Genomic DNA, 6482 nt, shown 5'->3' on the forward strand with positions numbered 1-6482 from the left:
CAAAGTGGGCATTCGTAAATGACAAACAATCTGGACTTTGGTCAGATTAATTCATCCATGTACACGGTAAATACCAATTAGCAATGAGTAATGCATTCAAACATTCTTACATTATGTTCAGCCATGCAAAAAACAATCACTGCACTATGTACAAAACTAACACAGCTATTTCTTTTCTTCCTCCACAGTCTTATGTCTCCTGTATTATTGGTATAGACATGGTTGGATATATCATGTCTGCTTCGGGATTTTCCTCCCTGTTTGGATTCTGCCTTCTAAATATAACAGCAAAGAGACTTGGACGGGTTATCCCTATGATTGCAGCTCTGGTGATCTGGCTTGCATGCTATGCTATGTTATTGTTCTGGCCTCCTGACTCATCTGGTACTAAATTGGTATTCTTGATTGCCATACTTTGGGGACTTGCCGAGAGTGTCTTAGTAACACAGTATTCATGTAAGTTAAAACCTAAAACATTACCAATTATTTGTCAGCATTGCATGTTAATTATAATGACCTTAGGTTAAGTTTAGGTTAAGTTTTTGGAATACTTTAACTTGATAGAAAACATAATGTTACTATATGAGCTATGAGCTGTAGACAGGTTTAGTATGTATTAGTACAGCATGCAAGAAGCAACTTTAGTAAGCATACGGTTATACTTTACATGATATATCAAAGTCTTTTCTTTGTTACAATATCAATGTGACTTTAAAGATACTTTGTTGGTATTTTTGGAGCATGCCCATTACATTGACAAGAATTTACCTATAGCAGTATTGATGTCGGTTTTTAACTGTAGTTGATCCCATAAAAGTATGGTAGTTTTAACAGTCACTTTTTTAATGTTTTGTTTTATTCAAGGAGTGTGTTCTGGGTAATAGACTCATTTACTGAACAATTAAGTCTTGCAGATATTTGCCTTCAGAGTTGTAACCAACGAGTAATGCATGGTCAATACTATCTTTTTGCTTCTTCGCTTCGATGAAGTTTGTATTTGCGATGTGTGATAGTGAGCATGCGTGCGTGAGTGCTTCACGAACTCTACAACGTGTGGAGCAGTCTCAGTCAGAAAAATGTAACAACTTAGCCGCTATTGAACCACTCTTTTTTGGGAGTGGAGATTTAGCCGAGCGGTTCTCTCTGTGGCCTCTCCGCTGGGCGACTGATGCTGTATGTTGTGGGTGCGAACCCGATTGAAAACTAGCCGTATTTGCTGCTTGGTTTTTATTCCCCACGGACAAAGTACAGGGGACTTATACATTAAATAGCATCGATCCACACCAAGATCTCAAATAGGGCAAGGCTGATTTCTTTCCAACTTGGCACAAGGATAACATACCACCACACGCGTACGCACTTCGTTTTTATGAGACCATATAAGGCAATCAGGTGGCGATTGTTATGTATGAATGTATGTTTCCGCTGCCTTCTCAGTTGTGCCAGCATGTGTATGCACTTCTTTTTTGACCATCAGGCAGCCATTTTTTTAAGTATGAATGTACATTTGTACTGCCATCTCAGATGTACATGAACAGATTTCTAGCAAATTTTGTAAATGCATTATGGCTTACATATGCATGTTGATTTGTTTTTTGGTATGCTCAAATATAGCCACTAGGCGGCCATATTGATATATTTGCATCCGTATGTGTGATTATGCAGATACTTACATTTTGTATTACATCAGCTCGTTTGTTTAAATTTGTACAAGGACAAAATGACAATGATCCTTACATGAGAGTTTTGCAATGCAATTAAATATGGCCATCTGGCAGCCAATTTTGTAAAATATTTCAATTTCAATAATGGGCATTTCTTTGCCATTTTTGGATACATATAAAACATGGCCAATACAAGGCTGTTGTTAGTCAGCACATGTGCGCCATTTTGTAACATAAAAAGATCCAAAATGGCTATTGGAGAGCAATTGATCACGAGTTCGGGTCAGGATAACTGCTATCCATACTGAATACTGTTATACAACACCTTAACATAATGACAAGTATGTTGGCATCAGTATCCTGATCATATAATTTGAAAATGACTATTTCAAATATGCTAGTTTGATTTTCAGACATCAAAGCAATGGCTTCTTTGAAGCGACTGCAAATAAGATAATTTCAACTATTTCAGGCCTACCATAGAAATTATGTGTAAAGACTCAGAAACATACAGTAAAGGTAGCAAACCTTGCACGTGTAACATCCCATCCATAAGGTGTAGCCTCTGAGACCTCAAAGTGAAGCAAAAATCCGTAAAGTGGAGCCTCCGAAACTTGCAAGTGTAACATTAATTTCCTTCCTTGACGCTCAACATGCATATATTAGAAAGTGTTTCTCAACACCTATCTGTTTCAATATTAACAAATCAGAGGACCAAGATTTTTAGCTTCAGAAATAGAGATCTACAGCTTCCCTTCTTTCAGTGGGTTAAGTTTCATGAGAAGAAAATAACTGGTAAGGCATATAAGGCCTCCATTAAACTTTACAGGTTTTGTTATTAGAAAGCAATAATATTATGATACACAGACGATATGTACAGAGAAAATACTGCAACTACACATGCTAGATAGCATGTTAAATGTTCATACAAACCTTCATTATGTTTCACTTCTGCTTGATCTCGATACATGGTATTTAATATCACTGTATAATGGTCCAATAAAGATATTGTCTGTCACTGTAACACTTGAATCTAAGATACAAAAGATATTACACATTTTAATCTGTTTTTTAAACAATCAAATGTTATGTACAGTATGAGTTCACCAATCTTATTCTCCATTCACTACTTTGTGTCTATGGAAGTTAAAGCATTCTACATCATGCTACACTAGTGTAAGTCACACTTTTGCGTGTCCTCAGCAGTACAGCGGTTGCAATTCATTCTGGTACCTCCATGTCAGATGCACATCATCAACACCCACTTACTGATGTCAAAAATCTACATTTTCTTACAAATAATGACAGAGTTGCTAGGGGCTTGCACAATAACCATTTATGTCTAGTAGAAAATCTAAACTAGATCAATGTTGCTTGGTTAAAATTATATGGAAGGCGAAAAAGGGGATCAGAACTGCCATTCATGTGTGTATATGGTACCACCGGCCTGGTATGGTAAACTGCATCAGTCTCAGACCAACCAAGCCACAACTGAAACTTCAACGAAGTACTCTGAAAGAACTGCATTAAATTCTGACTTGAAACTTTTACCTGTAATTTTTTGTCTTCATATTTGTTCATTGATAGCAGTTTTGAAAACCAAAACATTTCTAACGTGGTAAAATTGTGTAAAATCGCTTACCTTCACCGGCAACGGAGTACCACTGGTCACAGGCAATACCGGATAAAGCCCCCCTGGCCACTACTTGAGATTTAACAAAGTACTCCGAAAGAACTACATTCAATTCTGACTTGAAACTTTCGTCAGTAGTTCTTAGTCTTCATAGTTGATTTTTGATAGCAGTTTTGTAAACAAAAACGTTTCTAACATGGAAAAATTAGCGTAAAAACGCTTACCTGCGTCGGCGGTGGAAGTGGATGAAGATCGTCACAAGTGGTCAAGGAAGGAAATTAATGTTACACTTGCAAGTTTCAGAGACTCCACTTCACAGATTTTTGCTTCTCTTTCAGGTCTCGGCGGCTACACTTTATGGATAGGATATTACACTTGCAAGTTTCAGTACCTTTACTGTATGTTTCTGAGGCTTTACACATAATTTCTATGGTAGGCAGGAACTTACAGGAGCTTAGTTATTGAAGATAACTTGTGATTTAAAGAGTGGATGGGGGAACCAAGTTACTCATCATCTGAAATCTATTCTGCCTGCCAAACTTCTGTTAACCTCTCATTAGATATAAACGTATTTTTTGATGGTAATGTACATTCATATTTTGCTCTTAGGTCAACTTTATTTGAAATTTATCTTTGATTCTTCTTTACAGCTGTATTTGCAATAATTTTTCCAAAACAACAAGAGGCAGCCTTTGCAAATATCTCACTTTGGAGGGCAGTTGGAGGCACCATTGGTTTTTCAACGAGTCTATTCATGTGCGTTTATGTCAAGATAATACTGTTGGTTACCTTACTTGTTGTATCCTGGATGCTGTACTTTATCATGGAAGTCCTCCATCGTCGTGAGCTTCACGACAAAATCAAAACATTACAACTGCAAGAACTCAAGTACTCAAGAGAACCAGAAGATAAATTTAAATAATTGAGAAAACAAACATTCCGAGAGTATATGTTATGTGGACGCTAAGAAGTTAATGTGTAATCCACAAAATTAAAATCTTGTCACAGCAATATTTTTACATATTTAGAAATTTACAAGATGGAAATTTCACGAAAGAAATACAAAACTTATCACCAGAATGAAGACTTTGGAAGAGATATTATATATTCAAGAAATTATTGCAGCTCCCTGTTCAGACTGTTAGGGTAGTTTAAAATTGACTCGATATTGATGAAAGATTATTTAAAACTGTAACAATTATCAGCAACTTCTAGCTTGAACAAGACAGGCAGCTACCATGAAAATACCCTTTAAAGAAGGAGTCGCATACACTGTGTACCATTGTCATTTTGGTGTTACAGTACCTCTGATATAAACTCGGTCCAAGTCCATGAATAAAAACCAATTTAGTGAATGCAGTGTTGTAGAGTAATTGCTACAGTTTTTCCTGACCTCGTTGTGGAGTTTTCCAACCAGGTTGTGGTGGAGTTACCACGAGATTCACAGGAGAAATTCACTGCCAATCACATTCACTCCACGCATGTACAAATGCTTTACCAAAAACTGGAGAGTTCACCTCTCTTAAGCATGTTCAGATATGTTGCTCTGTACAATTCAGTGAAGATTGCACAGGACTATTGTGGCTATCTCTGTCAAAGTGTTTCAGACAAAAAAGTGATATTAATGCTTTGGAACTTGCTGAAATAACTATTTTTTCACAATCAGTGACTTGAACCAAACCTAGGTTTGAATGGGCACCCGAGCAGTTTGACAGCGATGTCTTAGCTAGACAGGGCCATATGTTGCGAATTTTAATTCTGTTGAGAAATTACTGAACTCATTATGATGTGTCAGAAAGTTTACAAGAAAATTTACAGTGTATGTAAGGCCTGTTGGAAGAAGCATTTTTATGGTAGCTGCCAGTTTCTCACAAATCATAGGTCACTAAATTTGCAATTTCAAGTAAAATTGTAGCAATGTCAATTAAACTTCTAAATGTCTCAGCCAACTAAATGGCAGGCTGTGATAATTTCTGTGGTCATTAAACCGGAAAATAATGCCAAAGGTTTCAAAATTGAAAGAACACATACTGCCTAATGGCCACCAACTACCGGTACATATCAATCTATGAGTCATGAAGAGGGTAGTAAAATATAATGAGTCGGGGTAGCTGCTGCCAATCATGATCAGATACCATAGATTTTTTTCAAATTTGTATGTTGTAATCTGTTGGCTATGGTCTTGCCCGATAAGTACACGTTGTTTTTCCAGAACGATACCTGTAGGAAATCATTCATTTGGGAATGTTTTCATTTTTTCCTTTTTGCACCCATCAATATTTTACAACAAGGCAGGGGTGTGCAGGCCTAACAAATTCCCCACCCAATGGTTAAAAAATATGTCAAATGCCCAAGGGCTGGGCCCAGTGGTTAGGGTAACGGATTCACTGTCAGAGGGTGGTGAGTTCGAGACCCGGTTCAAGACCCGGTAGGTCCAGAGTAACGGACTCACTGTCGGAGGATGGTGAGTTCGAGACTCCAGCACGGTGTTGTGCTCTTGAGCAAGGCACTTTACTCCTCAGTGCTCCATTGGGGGTTAGTGGGTTATTACCTCATCCTGTAATTGGGCTAATGCCTGTTGGATGATAGACTGAATAAAAAAAATTAAAAAAAATAAAAAAAAAAAATGTAGATATTCTAGGCCTTGGTATCACTTATATTAAAACTAGCATTTTGTGGCATTGTCAAGTTCCTCCTGCGGAATGTATTATGACATTCAAATTTCCGTGTCATGATAGATTTCAATCAATTTCCTATGTTGCCCTGCACTCCCCAACCCCCTGATAGAAAGCCTTGATAGTTGCATTATAGCCTGCTTTGACTCTGAGAAAATTATTAAGTCTGCTGAATTCACGAAGCACCTTGAAAACAAAAAATATTTAATGGTTTCAGATTTTGAATAGGAAAGGGTTGGTCACAACAAATGTATTCTTTTACTTTGCCTTTATGTCAAATAAACCCATTGTATACCCGTCTGTTTTTATCTTGTGACTGTTTTCTATAATAGGAGAGCTGCAAAGTCTGCTACACAGGATTCATGATTCCACGGTCCTTCCATCACTTACAACCGGGATAATTTGAAAGATATTTGTGGACAATACCTTTTCCAACCCCTGTGAATTCGATAGGCATAAAGCATGAGCTTACTAACCGCTCAGTTCACACTCGACGGCTTGCCTTATGCC

General features: G+C 37.4%; 1 long non-coding RNA gene across 1 annotated transcript; it reads left to right on the forward strand.

The window, feature by feature from the left end:
- Positions 1-195: 195 nt before the first annotated feature.
- On the forward strand, positions 196-6272 carry LOC139119375 (uncharacterized). Its single transcript, XR_011548910.1, has 2 exons — positions 196-456; positions 3948-6272. It is a non-coding gene; the product is annotated as an uncharacterized lncRNA (long non-coding RNA).
- The last annotated feature ends 210 nt before the right edge of the window (positions 6273-6482 follow it).

The sequence above is a fragment of the Ptychodera flava genome, chromosome 19, assembly GCF_041260155.1.
Source record: "Ptychodera flava strain L36383 chromosome 19, AS_Pfla_20210202, whole genome shotgun sequence".
NCBI classification, from domain to species: Eukaryota; Metazoa; Hemichordata; class Enteropneusta; family Ptychoderidae; genus Ptychodera; species Ptychodera flava.